We start from the raw sequence: 21,326 nt of genomic DNA on the forward strand, positions 1-21,326 counted from the left end.
TTAATGGGATTCTAATGTACCTCACCATAGCTTAATCTTAGCCAACACTAGCAAAGAATTTGGAAAAGTTAATTCATGGAAAATAAATTGATCAGGTTCTGGCCAAGGCCACATATATATTATACATAGTTGCCTGATACACTCACCCTGGTGCTATTTTAATAAGAGAGCTAGTTTGAACCTTAAGCTAATTCAGAGGAGGTGCATTTTTTAGTTAGAAAACAATGAAACCAGCGAATCATGTTTATGGAAGTCTATAAGATAAGGCAGGATGTGTCTGGGAAAGCCCAATGGCAGTCTGAGTTGTGGATTTGCTATTCTGATTTATTATAATGTCTCCTTGTGTCTCTTTTAATGTATGTGAAAGTAACAAATTAGTTATATGTAAATAAATAAATAGTGTCATTAAAGTGGTTAGGGAAATAATGCAATTAATCCATTAATATGGCTTTGAAGGGTGTTTGTTTTGTCAAATTTCAGCTAAGCTTGTGGCACGGGTGCTAGTAATTTACATGCAATCAAAAGAATGCAAAGATCATTTTAGTCGCATGGATATGAAAGTAAGCTTTGCACAGAGTTAAGCACTGATGTCTAATTGTAATTAATGGGAGTTAGAACTGACTTGGACACGTGGTATAAGAGAACTTTGAAGAAAAGTAAGGGCTGGTGTTTTTGATCTCTCACTTCTGGTGTTGAGCTAGTACTCGAGGATCTCATTCATTTTTGCCATCTAAATTTTGTTTAATGCATTGTGCCTTTTCATATATGTTTCCTCATTTTGACCCTTATAAAAGTTGACTTTGTCACCATTATGTAAATGGTTTCCTCGGAGCAAAGTGCCCTATGAACTAAACAAAGAAGAACCACCTGCCTAAAGATATTGCCATGTGTACACTCTGGTCTGAAGCATATTAAATCTATGATGGGCAGCCTTTGTAAGGGGTCTAAAAAAAGATAGTATGCCTCAATCGCTTTGGAGAATGGCATCAGGCACATTACTTCTGGAAAAAGAACTCTCTGACACCTAGTTATGTGGGAGCCAGTGTGGTGTAGTGGTTAAGAGCGGTGGACTTGTAATCTGGTGAACCGGGTTCGTGTCTCCGCTCCTCCACATGCAGCTGCTGGGTGACCTTGGGCTAGTCACACTTCTCTGAAGTCTCTCAGCCTCACTCACCTCATAGAGTGTTTGTTGTGGGAGAGGAAGGGAAAGGAGATTGTTAGCCGCTTTGAGACTCCTTTGGGTAGTGATAAAGCGGGATATCAAATCCAAACTCCTACTCCTACTCTTACTCCTCCTCCTCCTCCTCTTCTTCTTCTTCTTCTTCTTCTTCTTCTTCTTCTTCTTCTTCTTTGTGCATAGTGAGGTGCAGGTTCCAGTGAAATGTACCTACATATAGTCGTATGAAGCAGTGGGTTGTTAAGTTAATAATAACATCTAATTGATGGGGAAACATTTAATCAATTAACATCCCTAAGATGATGCTTTGAAGCTTGTGCCATCCAAGAAATTTACATTGGGCACAAGTGAATAGAAGGTAGATCCTTCCTTGTATGAGAAGCTCTGCAGGTTCATGGCAGGTGGCTTCCGGAACGAGTCTAAGCTCTTTCTGTTCTCACCTCCTAGAAGAAATCGTCTAGAATCTGGACTATGACAATTACCAGATATAATACGGGGGGGGGGGGGACAGAATAGCCTACTTCAGGTGTTTGTCTTCTTTGTTCAAGGGAGGGGGGGAAGTCCTATATTTGTAGAAGTTCCCTCCACAATGTAGAACACTGGTTTCTCAGGTTCTGTGTGGTTAAGGGAGTCCTCAGGGATAGAGCAAGTTCCCAGTTCAGACAATCTGCTTTTGCACATTTTCAGATATTCTTTAAGGGAAGACTTAGGGGAAATGGCCTAACAATTTACTCCCAGGGAAACACATTGCTAGGTTGATCGCTCCAAGGTTCAGGTGATGTATTGCCTCAAGTCAGCCCACAGGATGATCCTATTCAGAGAATACAACCTTTATCCAGTTGCACATAAGGCTGAGTGGCGTATTTTAATAGAAGCATCCCAGTTTAATGGATGCGGCCCTGTGAGTAAGAGGAAGATAAAAATTTGTTTAATGTAATATTAGGACATAATATTTCCTAGTCCCATCTTGTGCAGCATCCTTTTCCCACAGTTAGCAACCAGATGCCTATGGAAAACCCATAAGCAAGGACCTGGATGCAACAGCAGTCTACCCACTTGTGGTACCCAGAGACATACCACCTTCCAGTACTGGAGACAGGACACATCTATCATAACTAGTAGTCATAGATAGCCTTATACTCCATGAATGGATCTCAATTCCTTTTAAAGCCATCCAGTCTGGTGGCCATCACTACATCTTGTTATAGTTTTAGTATGTGCTGTGTGAATAAATACACACAGAGAGGCACATGGAAGGGAATTAACAGGTACCACATTTGCCCACAACTTGGTGGTCTTTTGCAAACTTGGTAAATGAGAAATGCAAAATGATTCATGCTTATAGGTTTATGGGGAAAGTATTCTTCTGCATCCTTGATGATGGTACGTCAAGGAGAATTCTCTCTCTCTTTCCTATTAAAACTGGAATATTTCCATTCAGCATATATTTTATTTCACACTCATTCCAGCTTTAACGATGACAGAAATGAGAGGAGATATATATATATATATATATATATATATATATATATATATATATATATATATATATATATCCATCCTCATAGTTCCTGTCAGAACCTGTGTATATTTTTTTTTTGAAGATTTGAAAAGCTTTAAGTCAAGGGTTTGATGGAAACAGCTTTTCATGACTTGCTTTCACAGGAAAAAGCCTTACAAGAAAAAAAGGGGGGAAATGGGGATATCCATCCAGTTGGGTGGCTGCTAGCCTCCTATTACTGAGTACAAGGCTGTATTGCAATGCATTATAGATTCATTTATTCATTTTTAGATCTTTTGTCCTTCTGCTGATTTACTGAGTGACTCTGTTTCAGCAATGTGCTGAAAAGAGAATATTCTGAAGCAAGAGTCACAGTTCTCAATGTAGCACCTTTTTATTCTTCTTATTAATGGTGTGTAATGAACAGGAATTTCATTACACTGGCCTGGAGAGGAAATGTGTAAAGGTTTTTTTCCTCCTGACTTTTTCCCACGTTTGAGCCACTGCTCCATTCAACTTTCTCCCTCTACCACAGCCTTGTCACTTCCTCTCTCCCCTGCCCTCAACCTCTTATCTCCAATCAAGGCAGGGAATAAAACCAGAAAGACCATAAGGTTCCTTCCAGTTCTACAAAGTCATATTTGAATATGTCTTTAAAAATTTTTAAAGTTCTACACACAAAAAGACATGCTAGAGAACGAGAATTAAACTGAACTTGATCGTTCTCTCAGTTACAACAGCGTGAATCTTTTCAAAATGGCGGTTCAAATCCTTACCACCCTGAGTTATACTTAAATCTATGGAGTCATGCCAGCAACGATCATGGCCTGATGTTCCAAATAAAATCACCTTTTTCCAAAGATGATTAATATTGTAGTTTTCAGTATAAGCATTAGCTTTGCCAGATACAAAGATGGTCTTGGAGGCTCGCAAACATCTGGGAACGTTTTATAAAGTGGATTAGAACCTGATGAGAATTCAAAACTTGTCTCATGTTTTGTCCAAAACTTCATCTTAATTAGGTTCATATTCCCTGCAAGCAGCCATATTTTATGTTTGTTTTGACATCACAGGCATCTGGTTAATTAAATGTCAGAGAAAGCAAAGGTGGTGGGGGAAAAGACTGACACAAATAAAATATGTACGAATGAAAGTGTATGTGTGTGCGTGTGTGAGCGCATAGCGCTAAGTAGCTTTCTTTCCTCTCAAAATCTTTCCTTTCCTCGTCATAAATGTCTTCGTTTTCATAGACAGCACCGACGGAGGTTACCTTGGGGAGTTTAATGAAAGAATAAATTAAATGAGTTGAAAAGCAGAATCTTTGTGCCTCGAATCTGTGGCATCTAATCTAGCTTTGCTTTCTTTCATTCTGAAGGTCAAAGGCTTAACTTAATCTATCCCATTTTATATCAGGGTTATTTTGGATGTATTTTCTGCATTAGTTTCAGTTGTTTCTAAAACACAGTTGTCAGGAGGGGAAGGCAGGGGGAGAAGCCTGGTGTATGAGCGAGATACAATAGAGAGGGCTGGCTGTTAATTCCATGTCAAGATCACAGCTTGGCTGACCTTAACAGGTGTGAACCCTTAGCTGCAACCAGCTATGGGGTAAACTGAGTTAAAGCAAGATACACCATTAACCCCTTTTAACCTCATATTGTTAAATGTACTTAGAATCATGACAAAATGTGACAGGGTGCACACACACACACAAAGAAGAGATTGTGTTTCCTTTTATATTTAAACAAATCAGCATCTAAATAATTATACAGACTTATCACTTCTGTAGATAAGGTGCAGCTTAAACATTTGAAGCGACAAGATTAAGGCCGATGCTTTCCCAGTGAGAATTTAGCAGACATAGCAGTTAATATCGATAAATATATCAATGCAGATATACATTCCCAATGCTTCTTGCAAATGTGATCTTGGAATGCCAGGGCCGGTCTATTTCACATATTATTTTACAGCACAAAGGATATAATGAAATCTGGCATTGATAGAGAAAAGCTGATGACTTCAACATTTCTAGAAAACGTATATCTTTCTTTCTGGGTTCCATACTAGCAAACAGGCTCTCTCGTTAGTGGCTGCCTTCTGATGTCTCAATGAAGAGTCAGAAAATGACAAAGTTGCTTAATCCCAAATATCCATCTGGCACAAGAAAATCCTTTCATCTGTAAAACAGCATTTTTCAGGGCCCTGGCAAGTCTCAAACTTGACATTGAAAACTTCAGGCCCTGAAATAGAACAACTTTTTTTTTTCTACCTAATCAATCAGTTCCATTTCAATATTTTGTCCACATTTACTAGCACAGCGCCTCAAAAACCTAAAAACCTCCAGATGTTTTATTGTATTTGTATTTATTTACTCCATTTGTTCATCCACTTTCACACACAAAAGTGTCCTGAGTTGACTTGCAAATAAGATGCAAATACATGAAAAACAGTTACAACAGCATATTAAACAATGGTAATAATAAAACCAGGTACCTAAAAATGCTCACCCATAAATATTTATAAAAAAGGACAAATCTATCCTACTCACCTCACAAGATGAGCACAACAAACAGGCCAAAAAAGTAACTCACTATACTCCAGATTAACAAACATGAAAATAGGGACATTCTAATTTATTTTTAGAAATGTTAATAAGAACACCCTAATGCTTCCCAAGCTTTAGAATGATTAGCACTATTCTGTTTAACTACATACATTAGTAAATATTTCTTTCTTTCTTTAGCTAAAACACGAAGGAAGAAAATAGGGAGGAAAAAATTATCAAAGGCTTGCTATTCATTTTCTCTGTTATCAGCATGGGGATTCCTGAACTATGCAATAGCTTATGCAATTAATTAATAGGCAAATGTGAGTATTGTCCACACTGGTTTCATTCCAGACTGAGGTCACATCCACACAAGTGCTCTTATGTGACTTTAATCATCATGGATTCTCCCAAAGAGTCCTGGAAATTGCAGTTTGTTCCGGGTGCTGAAAGTTGTTAGGAAACCCATTACAAAGCTAAAATTCCCAGCACCCTTAACAAACTGTCCCCATCCTGATTTGCTTGTGAAGTGTTTATATGTCTTCCCATTAAATCATTCACCCTATCCTTTCCCTATCCTTTTCCTAACCATGAAGTCTTCCTTTTTTTCAAGTGGATTTGTTGTGATAGGGTGACAGAGTGCTTTCATCAGCTTTAATTGCACAAACCTACATCTCCTAGTATGTGCTTTAATTTTCCCCGCAAAATGCCGATAGTCTGGACGTATCCTCAATGTTTACACCTGAAGCTAAGTTCTCTGTAACTTGAAAAATCATTCCCAATATTTTCAGTATTGGTTGGTCCAAAACAAGCTGTCCTTCAGCTGGAACAAACTAAGGATGGGATTCTAGAGTAAGTCTCATTGAACTTAATGAGACTTATCTCTGGGTAAACACACACAGCATTGGGTTGCATGAGACACTGGGATGATTATTAACAGCTTGCCAATAAGCCATTCTGCAGACATTACACTCAGCATGCAGTGTGGTTAATGCAATGTAACAGATGTTGCAGTGGCAGCAATGGAGGAACCAGTCTTAAATAAATCCTCCTAGTCTGGTCTTGAATAAATTCAGCTAGAATTAATTGACAAGAGCAACATAACGAGGAAGAAAAAGAACCATCAAAGTATTTTCTTGAAGGCCTCCTTCATGGGGTATAAGCAAAACTGTGTCCTTGCACCTCTGCCATGATTTGAACAATTTCTGCTATGTCTGAAGGGCATTCACAGGTTTGTAAAGAAGCAGTAACCATATCCCTAGTACCTATGATTAGGGACGCAGGTGGCGCTGTGGTCTAAACCACTGAGCCTAGGACTTGCTGATCGGAAGGTCGGCGGTTTGAATCCCCGCGATGGGGTGAGCTCCTGTTGCTCGGTCCCAGCTCCTGCCAACCTAGCAGTTCGAAAGCACGTCAAAGTGCAAGTAGATAAATAGGTACCACTCCGGCGGGAAGGTAAATGGCATTTCCATGCACTGCTCTGGTTTCACCAGAAGTGACTTAGTCATGCTAGCCACATGACCCGGAAAAACTGTCTGCAGACACACATCGGCTCCCTTGGCCAGTAAAGCTAGATGAGCGCCGCAACCCCAGAGTCATTTGCGACTGGACTTAACTGTCAGGGATCCTTTACCTTTACTTTTTAGTACCTATGATTAGTGAATACTCCTAGACAAACATTCACCATTTAGGGCTGACTATTAGAAGTTACAGTAGCATAGCATCTTCCTAAGAGGTTTTTTCATTCCTGCCACTGCAACAGAAGTCACTGTGTTGGCAGCCCAGCCACCATCTTGCATCCTCCACACCCTAACCCAGATTTGATGTTGTTCTGACCCAATGATGGTGGACCTCAGGCATGGGGCTGAATGCAGCCCTCCAAGCTTCTCCATATAGCCCTTGGGACCCTTCCTAGGTCACACACCTCTCCAGCCACATTCCCTACTGGCCCTGCTTTGCAAACTCCTTAGATGTTTTTGCCTGGCTGGGATGTGTCCTTGAACTCTGATAAGGCCTCTTGCTTGCCTTGATGGAAGATAGAGAGGGGTGTGTGAGCGAGAAACTAGTCCACTGCACCACAGTAAACTTTATATTAATTACTCTACCCAAATTTGCCTCTGACCCACCAATGGCATAGAATCAGAGAATTGTAGAGTTGGAAAGGACCATGAGAGTCATCTGGTCCAACTCCCTGCAATACAGGAATATTTTGCCCAATGTGGAGCTTGAACCCTTGACTCTGAGATTTAAGCATTATTCTTTCCTCACTTTTCTATCTAAGGCAAAAGTGAACTAGCAACAGTATCTTTTGCACACACACACACACACACACACACACACACGGTGTGAAGGAAGAACTTTGTGGGGGTGGGGTTGTGTGTTTTTTCAGTCCACTGCTAACAATTCAAGTTTTTCCTTTTCTTCTTTCTCATGTGTGCCAGCAGGTACGACCTGACATTCTTCAGGGTGGGGAAAAAAACCTTCACCTTTTGTGGCCAGAGAAAAGTACTGGCACATTCTTATCCTTTGATATGATGCATACTTCTCAAAATTCGCAGGAGAATAGAATTGCCACTCGGAAGGAAATGCTTATTAGAATACTGGGACTCTGTAGTATGCTGTGACTTAGATCTATTGCTAGTAACACATCAGGCAAAAAAATGTTCCCATTATGTCAATTGCAAATGAAAGCTACGCACATAGATTTCACAGAAATCACAAAGCAAATGTCCATCCATCATACTCCGACTTTGTTGTAATCTGCATCCATGTCTCTATATCACTTTAATGTCTCTGGGTTTTTTGATCTGAAATTGTTGACAACCTGGGAAACTAAAATAGTGTTCTATTCCAACCATTTCCTGTGAATGCTACTTTTGCATTTACTTAGCAATTATGGAGCACTTGGCAGAGTACAAAACAGAGACATGATTATATAGTCTCCGCTTACGTTCCAGGGGAAATATAAGAATGGCAGCTCCATTCTGTTCTTTTTCTGGAAAGGCAGACACATTTTTCCCCAGGACGACTCCACATTGACAATGGGGAAATGACTGTGTGTACTGCGCAGCCTGTATATGCCCCACCATTGACCCCCATCAGTGTCCTTCACTGAATGTACCAGTGGATACACCAGGCAGCCTAAAGCAGGTCTGTAGTCAGGATTATTATGCCGAGGGGGCCTGAGAGACCGAGGATGAATTGCAGGACATCCAGAACACACACACAGTTGGGCTTTTTTATGTAAAGTTCTTTGACTGTATTACATTTTAGTGTGCAATTGCATAGAATGCTGCATAACTCTTCCCTTTATCCTCCCAAATAAAAGGGCAAAGGATTACTTTTTAAAATGGAAGTTGAATATTGAGAGAAGGAGTCTTGAATATCCCTGGGGGCTAAAATGCCCCGGAGCTCTGGTTTCCCTAGTCTGAAACATTTAGGATGTGAAAACAACATCAAGTTTTATTAATAATATTTTCTGCAACAGAGCCTAGGGTGCTGTAGAACAACGGATGACAACAGAATTACATCAGTGGTTAAAATTAACATAGAACTTAAATATTCATAAAAGCAGTGTTGTTGTTTTTCTGGGGGGACGCATACCCCTAAACATTTTGTGAACCTAACAGGAGAAGAAACTAAAAATAATATTTTTTTTTAGTTTCTTCTTGATCATGGTGAGTCGTCAGTTCCGTTGAACAGCACGGTGAATTGTCAGTTCCATTGCTACCCCTGATAGCAGCCTCATTTCCTTTCCCAGTGTTTCCTGAGTCTCAGATGGAAGTAAGCATTTAATGTGTGGAGTAGGAGTTGGAATCTAGCATGGTGATTGGTCAGTTTCATTGTTACCACCTCCAATGGCGGCTTCATTTCCTTTCCCCGTGTTTCCCGAATCTCAGACAGAAGCAAGTGTTTAATGTGTGAAGCAGTGTGGAATGTGGATGTGTGGAATCAGGAAGATGTTAGTGCACACAAGCTCATGCCAGTGTGGAAGTTACTGTGAGCTGTCAGCTGTGTAATATGAGGTAATGCATGTTCTTTGTACTATAGTCCATTTCCTGTATTTATTTTTCCCAATTTGAACTATAAAATCATGACTTTCTTGAGTCAAAATGAGAGTACCCTTAAACATTTTTTTTTAGAAAAAAGCATTTGCATAAAAGACACGAATCCATGCACTGGTGTTCAGGGCAGAGTTTACAAGATCCTACTGAAAAAGCTGGGTAAACAGAAACTATTATAGCTGATTCCCAAATCCAAACAATGAAGGGGACAGACACAACTCCAAGGAACAAAGAGTTGAGATCCAATAACAAAAAGGGATATTCACAACTACGTAGGTAATAGTTGTCCAGTACCTTTGGATCCCGGTAGGGCATTTTTTGGGCAGGGCCATGCTACCCTCTCCTTCAAGGTGAAAGAGACCATTCCCTCTCACAGTGAGACATTAACCAGACCCAGGCAATCCCTCACGACTAGGTTACACGAGCCAAGATGGGAGAGAACGTAGCAGTTAGAATAGATGCAGTGGATGAGCACATCTGAGCTCTGAGGTAAACATTGCACTATGTGGAGACCCCCTAGGAAAGGAGCACATTGCATGTTAACTGACACAGCAAAAAATGGATGCATTGGTACCTTTCCTACTTAAAGGCCACAAGTGAAGATGAACTTGCAAACACAAACACAACCTGCCAGCAAGTCACATATGTGTGGAATTTGCCACAAATTCTCCACACACGTGTCCCTCCGTGTCGGCCTCCCATCTCCCTTTGATCATTACACAGAAATCAGTAAAAAAAGGGGGGGGAGTAGACTCTATGGCCTTTCTCTTCAGACTAAAATTAAATAGCTAAGCTTGAAAAGGTCACAGAAACATAATCCTTCCCTGGGCCCTCAAGTGAGCTGCTACAATGCCCCATAACATACCTTAGGTTTGCACAGTGCCAACCTAACTATCCCCTCACCACATCTCCTCTCCCTCCCTCCCAGGAAGCAATAAGAGCTCACCTGCCACGAAGCTAGTGACTAAATCTAGCAACCAAATAAAGTATTTTAAAAGACAGTTAACTTTTTGTTTTGTTTTAAACATGGTGCAAAATCCTATATTTGAAGGATAATGCATTCAAAGGCATGCCTATGGACTAATATTTCAATCTGATGCCTTGCCACAAAGTACAAGAACAACACCACTAATGTGTCAGATATCTCCAATTTCATGTCATTATGCATTTACCATCTCATGCTAAAATACTTATTGAACTAGCTATCCAATGTTATTTAAAAATGGGTTAGGAATGGAATGCCTGGCACAATGGAACACATGAGCGATCCCAGAGTTATAAATGATCGTTGGAAAGATGGATAATTCTTAGCTATATACAAAGCAAATGGTACCAGCTATGATAATTTATCAGAGATGACATCTGCAATTCATTCTGCTCTGTGCATATCTGAAAATCAGCTACATTTTCATTCTAAGTGTGGGGCAGCTCCACAGAGACGCTGTCTCAAGTCTCAGGAGAACAGGTTAAGTCTACTTAATATGGGGACGAATCTGATTTCCAGGATGCTATTTGTCAGTCAACATAAGAATTTAAGATATAAGATATATATACACTTTGTATGAAAGTCCAATTATGATTGCACATCTTCATTGCGCTTCAGCCTTGAGGTCCCAGATGATGTTGAACTGCAACTCCCATCATCCCTGACCACTGACTAAGCTGGATGGAGATGATGGTAGTTGTAGTCCGACAGCATCTGGGGATCTGAGGATGAAGAATGCTGTGCTGGATAAACTTGTAACTTTTCTATAAGCTTCACTGCTAGACCCACATTCCTTCCCTCTCTGTTTCACAGGATGAAATCTGTCAGTCCTGTCTGCAAGAATGTGCTACTTTCCTCCTTTCCACGTCCCTTTTGTCTTTTTATTTCATACCTTTTGTCAGCCAGTCCCCTTCCTTGCACTTGCATGTGCAATCAGACGAAGCTTCAGAACTGACATCAGCAGACAGAGACATGGCAGAGCAGCGAGGGAAAAGTAAAGTGTGAGAGGCTGAGTCCAGAAGCCCTTGGAGAGATTTTCTGTCAGGCTGTAGTGAGGAAATGCAAAGTACAGCTCTATTCTTTCTTTTTCCAAACATCCAAAGGGCTTCCCTGCCCTCCAGATAGAATATGTGATGAGGCGGGTGGGGGACAAGTTGGACTGGACTCCCATTATGTAAAATAAAGCCAGTTTTCATTGACATTTTCAAGACTGGCTCCAGGCCTGGGTGTGCCCTGGGAACAGTGTTGTCTGGTAGGCCGCCTCCTACCTCAGTGGTACCTGGGGACAGAGGTAGTGACCCACCATTCAAATTTTGCACAGGCCACCTGAGATAGCATATACCTGAGTGACACTATGTCAGAGGCATTCTGGGAAATTTAAAATAGTGGGTTACAGTTCCAACACAATAGGGCGACGGCAGGCATCAGCTGCAGTGGTTCTGCTGTAAATTTGGATGGCATGGGCAGAATGCTACTACTACAGTGGTACTTTGGTTTTTGAATGTCTCGGAAGTCGAACGTTTCAGTTTTTGAACGCCGAAAACCCGGAAGTAAATGCTTCCGTTTTCAAACGCACCTCAGAAGTCGAACAGCTTCCGCTGAGTCCCCCCCCCCCCGCCAATTTTCTCTATTGATTTTGCAGACCACCCTTTGTTTCTTGGTTTTCGAATGTTTTGGAAGTCAAATGGTCTTCCAGAACAGATTACGTTTGAAAACCAAGGTACCAATGTACTCCCCAAATCTTGGACCTCTTCTTCTGATTTGGACAGGCTCTTCCATATCTCAGCTTTCTCAAAGACGCCAGCCAGCTTCCACTTAATAGCTTCATGCTCACATTATCCTTTATCAAGCCCAGTCTATGTTGTTATGACCACCATATGGAATTTTATGAAACTACCGGTACCTGCCCCTTGATCAGTGGAACAGTAGGTTTCCATGGGAGTATGTAGTTCTTCAAAGGGAGGTGAGAAAGTTGTGACGGTTTTTTTAACAAGGAGGGAGGAGATATTGCTTGCAGTGTAATATAACACCGTTTTCTTCTTCCTAAGTAAAATTATTTAGTACATCTTAGCTGCACTTCCTTGCCTTCTTTTGATTTGTGTCATTTTCATGCTACATGTCCTAACGATGTCTGGGAAGGCATTTTCTGGTATGCACTTCAATCCCCAGGAATAGAGGTCATTTCAGGCCATGGAAAAGGCAACCTCGGGTTTATTTCCTGCAGCTCGTGTCTGTTTTGAAGATGGTGTAGAATTCTGTCTTGCTTATTTTATCACAGCCCAGTGGCCAGAGCAGGATGCCTTCCTCCCAAACTTAGCCACTGTTCACAAATAAACTAACGGTCCCAAAGTATTTGTTTTTCAAATGTGTAACTTATTAGTGAGCTCGTTTATAAACTGCTGCCGCTGCTGTCCAAGTCATTTCTTCAAAGGTCATGTTCCCGATTAAAAGAATAGGGATCAAGGTTATTAGAAGAAATTGTGATATGTGGGTGTGGGTGTGTAAATGAATCATTAAATGAGGTTTTTTGACAGAGTTCAGAAGGGATTGTGGACTTCCTGTCTGACATCAGCACATTAACACCATGTTAAGTGGAAAATATATTAGGCAGGAAACCTCAGATAGTGGCAGGAAACCTCAGATAGTTCAGAGCTGAAATGCTGTTTGGGCGGGGTGGGAAAATCCACAGGTCAATGGGCAGATCTTTGTTTGATGGCAGAGGGGTAGCACTATTAACAGTATTAACGAAGGATCCATGCTTAGCAAGGCTTAGAACAGGAGTGGGAAATTTGTGGTCCTCTGAATCTTGTTGGACTAGAACCCGTATCATCCCTGACCATGTGCCATGCTGTCTGCAGCTGATGGGAGTTGGAATCTAACTCTAGAGGGTCACAGTTCCCCTACCTCTGACACAGAAGATGCCAACATCTTGTTTCTCCATTAGGCAATTGTAACATACAAGGACCTTTCACTGAAAAATGGAAATCATGAATAAAGATGGCTGTGGACAAGAAATGGAATGATGCTTAAGATTCAACTTTATGCACTCCTTACTTTATAGCAGTGCTTCTCAGTGCGTCCTGAAGTGTTACTGAGCGGGACACACAATGTGGGTGGCTTTCCCCCACCCATTTGCCATACGATCTTGTTGTGAGAACCCTTTTAAGAAAGATTCCTTTCCTCCCTATATGTTGTACTTAAATTCTATTCAAATACACAGTGCCTATATATACCTTCATTCACTACCTCAATTAATATTTGCAGATGACACCAAATTTGCAGATGACACCAAACTGGGAGGGGTGGCTAACACCCCAGAGGACAGGATCACACTTCAAAACGACCTTGACAGATTAGAGAACTGGGCAAAAATAAACAAGATGAATTTTAACAGGGAGAAATGTAAAGTATTGCACTTGGGCAAAAAATGAGAGGCACAAATACAAGATGGGTGACACCTGGCTTGAGAGCAGTACATGTGAAAAGGATCTAGGAGTCTTGGTTGACCACAAACCTGACATGAGCCAACAGTGTGACGCGGCAGCTAAAAAAGCCAATGCAATTCTGGGCTGCATCAATAGGAGTATAGCATCTAGATCAAGGGAAGTAATAGTGCCACTGTATTCTGCTCTGGTCAGACCACACCTGGAGTACTGTGTCCAGTTCTGGGCACCACAATTCAAGAAGGACACTGACAAACTGGAACGTGTCCAGAGGAGGGCAACCAAAATGGTCCAAGGCCTGGAAACGATGCCTTATGAGGAACGGCTAAGGGAGCTGGGCATGTTTAGCCTGGAGAAGAGGAGGTTAAGGGGTGATATGATAGCCATGTTCAAATATATAAAAGGATGTCACATAGAGGAGGGAGAAAGGTTGTTTTCTGCTGCTCCGGAGAAGCGGACACGGAGCAATGGATCCAAACTACAAGAAAGAAGATTCCACCTAAACATTAGGAAGAACTTCCTGACAGTAAGAGCTGTTCGACAGTGGAATTTGCTGCCAAGGAGTGTGGTGGAGTCTCCTACTTTGGAGGTCTTTAAGCAGAGGCTTGACAACCATATGTCAGGAGTGCTCTGATGGTGTTTCCTGCTTGGCAGGGGGTTGGACTCGATGGCCCTTGTGGTCTCTTCCAACTCTATGATTCTATGATTCTATGATTCTAATATTTAAAATGAAAAATAAAGTAATCTTAACTAGCAGCCTTGTACCCAGCATTGCTTGGGAATAATAATAATAATAATAATAATAATAATAATAATAATAATTATTATTATTATTAATTACGGGCGGGCCTCCCCAGCCACTCAGGGAAGCTTCCAGCAGGATATTTAAAACACAATAAAAGATCAAACATTAAAACTTCTCTAAACAGGGCTGCCTTAAGATGTCTTCTAAAAGTCAGATAGTGTTTACTTCCTTGGCATCTGGTGGGAGTGCGTTCCACAGGGCGGGCACCACTGCCGAGAAGGCCCTCTGCCTGGTTCCCTGTAACCTCACTTCTCACAGTGAGGGAACCACCAGAAGGCCCTCAGCGCTGGACCTCAGTGTCCAGGCTGAATGAGGGGGTAGAGACACTCCTTTAGGTATCCTGGGCCAAGGCCGTTTAGGGCTTTAAAGGTCAGCAGCAACACTTTGAATTGTGCTTGGAAATGTATTGGGAGCCAATGCAGGTCTTTCAGGACTGGTGTTATATGGTCTCAGCGGCCACTCCCAGTCACCAGTCTAGCTGTCACATTCTGGATTAATTGTAGTTTCTGGGTCACCTTTAAAGGTAGCCCCACATAGAGCACATTGCAGTAGTCCAAGTAAGAGATAACTAAAGTATGCACCACTCTGGCGAGACAGTCTGTGAGCAGATAGGGTCTCAGCCTGCGTACCAGATGGAGCTGGTAAACAGCTGCCCTGAACACAGAATTGACCTGTGCCTCAATGAACATCTGCGAGTCCAAAATGACTCCCAGGCTGTGCACCTGGTTCCTCAGGGACACAGTTACCCCATTCAGGACCAGGGAGTCCTCCACACCAGCCCACCCTCTGTCCCCCCCCCCAAACAGTACAGTGTTACCTCAGGTTACATATGCTTCAGGTTACATACGCTTCAGGTTACAGACTCTGCTAACCCAGAAATAGTGCTTCAGGATGAGAACAGAAATCATGCTCTGGCAGCACGGCGGCAGCAGGAGGCCCCATTAGCTAAAGTGGTGCTTCAGGTTAAGAACAGTTTCAGGTTAAGAACGGACCTCCGGAACGAATTAAGTACTTAACCCAAGGTACCACTGTACTTCTGTCTTGTTAGGATTCAACCTCAATATGTTAGCCACCATCCATCTTCCAACCACCTCCAGGCTTCAAAGAAACCCCCGAAAATCAGTGCAGTTTTGAAACCAGTGGTTAACATCAGTGGAGTTTTGAAAGATTCAGTCCACCAGTTTGATTCAAAATGGCATTCAATTGTATCTGAAGACAGAAGAAAACCTGCTCTTTGACCATACAGAATTTAGTTATGATATCTGAAGAGGTGTCCAAATGTGTAGAGAGCAGATGGGCAGATAGAGAGAGAACTTTCCAAAATATATAGTAGCAGATAATAATAACAACATGTTTTTATGGTCGGCCATTAAAATTCCCAATTAAACTCCCAATGTGGCTTATAAAACATAACAGATAACTGCTGATGTGATATTATAGCTGGGGAGCAGACATTCTGGAGACTCTCCCACAGGGACGAGCCAGGCTGGGAAGAAAACTTCAATTTAAATTGGACAAGGGCTGTGAGATATTTGGGTTTCAAACTCAGTGACTAGCCACAGTGGAATATAGAGAATATTGAAAGAATCTTGTGGGTAGGGGACTGGAGAGAGGGTGCTTGAAGGTCACTGTCTGCTAAAGAAAATACAGTTATAAACAAAATCTTTGCTCCAAAAAGTGATGAATCACTGCTCCAAACCTGCTAACTAGGAGACAGGGTCTCACTGTACTTCCTCTAAAGTAAGAAGTAAGTGTGGGACTCGGAGGATTTCCAGCTCTGAAGGGATATCTGATACAATAAATAAATTAAAATAGAAAAAAAGTCTTGAAAATGCAGTTGTGACCAGCTAATGGGGAAAAGCAAAGGAGCAGCAGTTATAAACTAAATAGAATTTAACATTAAAAGTATAGTTAGGGACATAGCGTCACAAGTTAAGGTAACTATAGCCAAGGTCAAAGGATCTGAATCAACATCTGTAATGATTGCCTCAGCCAAGTTTCCTGATGTGTTCATTTCCAATGGATAAGAACGGAGAGTAATCTGGGCGACCAACTTTTTGCTTTTGTTTTCCCCCCTTGTTTGAAGTATTTCTTTTCAGTGTGAGATACCACATCCTGATTACAAGTGTGCTCAAGGGGCATGTGATGGATAGAACTGCTTTGCTTCAGAGATCCCTGGTGAAGTTCCAGACAGACAGAAAACTCCCCTTTCCCTCCCTCCTTCCCCTCCCTCAAGTCAGGGAGACCTAAAATAATAGTGAAAAGGTTAAAAGGAAGCATACAGCTCCACATTTTACTCTAATAAAGCTGTCCAGTACCTGGCCAACTAACAGAACGGTTTGTTTAAAAAAAAATCAAATGGTAACTGCTTTGCTATATAAAAGCTGGCTTCAAATGGATGATAATAGTGTGGCTCTAATACATAATACTGTAGTTATCTAGATTAACAAACAAGACAAGGTTTTTTTTAATCAAGTATGTATCAAATATATTAATAAAGCTTGCAGGTGACAGGAGCCTTGAGCTGTTTATATAAGTTTCTATCAATGTAGGGAGGATTTTGATAATCAAAATCTTGGATAACTTTGGATAACTTAATAATAATAATAATTTATTATTTATACCCCACCCATCCAGTTGGGTTTCCCCAGCCACTCTGGGCAGCTCCCAACAGAATATTAATAATAATAATAAAGTGACAAAACTAAGATATGGATTGGATAATAGATGCCCTAATTGTTTGTTTATAAAGATGTAAAGAATGAAAATGAAAGATAAGGAGAAGAGGGATGGGCTTAAGTTTATAGGAAATAGTTTAGTGCCCAGATGAATGATTATTTGAAAGAGAGGACATGCATCAAATTCTAGCCACATTTACACTCACATTAAATTTAAGTGGATGCATAAGTTTGACTCTGGATTTATTGCTGGAAGTTTATGGAAACTGTCACTTAAAAGACTGTGGTTGGTTTTCAACTAAGTTTTACTCAGAATAGACCCATTAAAATTACTGGGCCTAACTTAGCCATGTCCACTAATTCCTAGTCTATGTTAATAACACTCTGTTTCCTCTTCTTTTCCTGGACCTATATTCTATGAAACTGGTGAGTCTACAAAAAAATTGGACACAGAGACATAACTAAGCAGATGGGGAAATATTCAAATGCACAAGTTTTGCATTTTGGTTTTTTGGCCATAGGACCATGTCCTGCAAATGGCATTTGCAGTAGCCATTTTTTTAGGATAGAATTTGATCTAGAGCTTGTCACAGCTCAGCCACCAAACCTACATTTAGCATCACCATTTAGGGTTGCCCTCACCAGGTACCTGTGGTGGGCCACACCCTATCCAGGGCCCAATACTAACGTCATCCACACTCAAAGCACTCTCATATCTTTTTTAACAGTCATTGCTTACCCGCAGAGAATCCTGGGAACTGTAGTTTGTTAAGGGTGCAGTGAGTTCTTAGGAGACCTTTCAGAGAATTACAATTACCAGCAGCCTGAACAAACTACAGTTAACAGATTCTTTGGGCGAAGCCATGACTGCTAAAGTGGTACAGTCCTGGGCATTATAGTATGTTAAGGGTGCTTAGAATTATAACTTTCTGAAGAGTAAACTACAGTTACCATAATTCTTGGGGGGGGGGAGGCTTTGAATGTGGTTTGAAGGTAGACCATGAACACAGCCAGTATCTTGGTATCTGCCATTTTGTTGCACTTTTTGATGGAAAGAGCCAGATTGTACTTTTACAACTGAAGTAAGTCCAGTTGTAAGTCCACTTACATCCAAGTCAGGCTTGTTTTGCACTGCCATACTGTCAGATCTTAAGCACAAGAAAAGGACTTCTTTCTTTTTCCTGTAGGGTATCGTTGAACAAGCCGGCTTAAGCCTAACGCTCGAATAACGAAATAATGTTCAGGCACCAACAATTTATAGGCTGTGACTTCACCCCTGACATAATAAATGTTTCACTGTGCTGTTTCATTGCAGGACACTGATTTAAGACACCTCGACTCTGTTAATCTTTGGCTTTCAATTGTAGGAGAACAAATTGATTAAAAAGGTAAATAAATGCCGTGGGAGTAACCAAAGGGCCAGCCGTTACTTTCCAAGTCAGCATTTACGTGACTTGGGTTCATTTTGATGAGAATAATTTACATCAAGATGAATAAATAATAGCAGCGTGTTCTCACTGTCTAAACACAATACATAATACCCTGGGATTTATTTATTTTTTTAAAAAAAACCTCTGCTCTAATGACTGATGGTTGGCTTTTATGTCGTGAGCAACTGTGACAAGTAAATCATCTGAAAATAACAGACACGCTTAGCTTTGTGTAAACCACACTCCTCAAAGGGCATCCCAAGTCAATTTGGAGAGACACTGCGCTGCAGTAAACCAGTGTGATCTCTTTTCTCCCTTCTTTATCAATAGAGAGCCCCGCAGATGGTTTGCTGGGCTCACTGTCGGCTATTTACTACTACATGGTTGGATCCATCTCTTCAAAAGACAGGTGTATGTAGCATGAAGGAAGGTGTACTTCTGGTTCAATGAAGCACAGAAATGTGCTTCATTCAAGCATTTGGAGGACGGAAACCGCCTTGAGCAGTTTCTGGGCCCACCACCGTCCTAGCATATACCATGTTTCCTACCACCATAACAAGGTGTGTGTGTGTGTGTGTCCTAAACAAGGACACCTCAGCTCTTTTTAGGTGACACCACTTCAAATATCCTGATGACAGCTCCCAGGGGCGTCATTTGTTGTTGTTATTTAGTCGTTTAGTCGTGTCCGACTCTTCGTGACCCCATGGACCAGAGCACGCCAGGCACTTCTGTCTTCCACTGCTTCCCACAGTTTGGTCAAACTCATGCTGGTAGCTTCGAGAACACTATCCAACCATCTCATCCTCTGTTGTCCCCTCATATAGATATATAAATAGCATGGGGAACAAGATGGAACCCTGTGGGACACTACAAGGCAACTTGCTCAATACAGTGGTACCTCACAAGACGAAAAACGTGCAAGACGAAAGAGTTTTCCGTTTTTTGAGTCGTTCCGCAAGACGAACTTCCCTATGGGCTTGCTTCGCAAGACGAAACGTCTTGCGAGTTCTTGCGAGTTTGTTTCCTTTTTCTTAAAGCTGCTAAGCTGCTAAGCCGTTAATAGCCACTAAACCGCTAAGCTGCTAAGCCGTTAATAGCCGCTAAGCCGCTAATAGCCGTGCTTTGCAAGACGAAAAAACCGCAAGATGAAGAGACTCGCGGAACGGATTAATTTCGTCTTGCGAGGCACCACTGTATTAGCCTCGCATGACTACTTTCTGGAAATGGCCCTGGGGGTAGGAGCAAAACCACTACAGTATGGTATTTACAACCCCCTCAGAGGTCCCAGAAATATACTGTGCTCAACAGTGTCAAAAGTGGCTGAGAGATCAAAGAGAAGTGCTTTTAGTTCTTGAATGAGGCTCTTTCAGTCTCAGCAACTGACTTTTGAATATCGTCATGTCCCAGTCAACAAATGCCCCGTATCAGCCGTTGCCAACCTGGTGCCCTTTGGGGTTTTTGGACTCCAACTTCCATTGAGCCCAGACAGTTCAGGAGTTGTAGTTCAAAACATCTTGAGGACATCAGCATGGCAACCCATGACCCAGATAGTTACTCTGAGATCGAAGCCTATACAGATTTGAGTCAGCAGGAGACAACTCTGGCTGGTTTAAGAAACTTTATGAGGAAGGTAAGAAAGAATACTACATCCTTTCAAAGGCATTGCTCCAGAAATATTCACTTCTTGTTTAAAGTATCATCTTATTGTCATCAAGCAACAGGCCTTCAAAGCAACGTTAATATTTCCTCTTTCAATTGTGATCCTCACTACCTCATGTCTCAGCTATTTCGTACCAACATTTGACCTTCCTCTTCCTGCTGAGCCCAATATGGGGTGTCTGCAAACATCCCTGAACTTTCACTTTGGCCTGGATTTTCTTTGGACCCTGAAAAAGGTTCATTAATTTGAAACACATCAACGTGCATTCGGGGAAGGATTAACTCACTCAGCACTGGTGCTTGGAACAGTTCTGAAGAACATGATGTAACCTCTTGATCCAGAGATCTGCAGGAGATTTGAAAAATGACATTAAAGGCTTTCCACCCCCTGCCCCCGGTAGAAATACATCTAAAACAAACAAACAGAGAACTGCATCAAACTTCCAAATAATATTTTGGGCCAAGATTTTCAAAGGACCTCAGCATGGGGTGGATTTTCAAATGAATCCAGCTCCTTCTGCGGCATGTCTTCTTCTGAGACTTGTGTACAGAGCTGCAAAGGGATTTGTAGCCCTTTAATAGCTCCTAGAATACTTATTTTTATCTGCACTATGTGTGCAGATTGTGGAATATACTGATGTTGCCCTTTATTAGAGCTTCAGTGCCACCTTTTGTGGTGTATGGTGTGTTACGGGAGGGGTATTATTCCTTCTGAGGCAGTTTGTCCATTTTGGCCCCCACCTAGCACTCAGATCTCTCAGATCAGCTTTAAGACATGAACAAAAATGCGTAGTGTTATGCTCAGTATTTCTTTGGAAGAACCATCCAAAATCAAAATTGCAAGAGCAGCCAAGGCAATATGCTGAAATAGAATAGCGTCGTTCATTAAGAAATCATGAATTTCCAATATGCACTTGAAAGGGAAAGTAAGGATAGACTGAATGAAGGTTAAGCAATGGGCAATAGTGCAAAAACAAGCAATATTAGTACACAATAAAATAATAGCTTTGTGCATTATAATTTTGTGCAGTCTGGAGGCCAA

Source organism: Podarcis vaucheri (assembly GCF_965113315.1).
Source record: "Podarcis vaucheri genome assembly, chromosome: 4".
In the NCBI taxonomy this organism is placed as follows: domain Eukaryota; kingdom Metazoa; phylum Chordata; class Lepidosauria; order Squamata; family Lacertidae; genus Podarcis; species Podarcis vaucheri.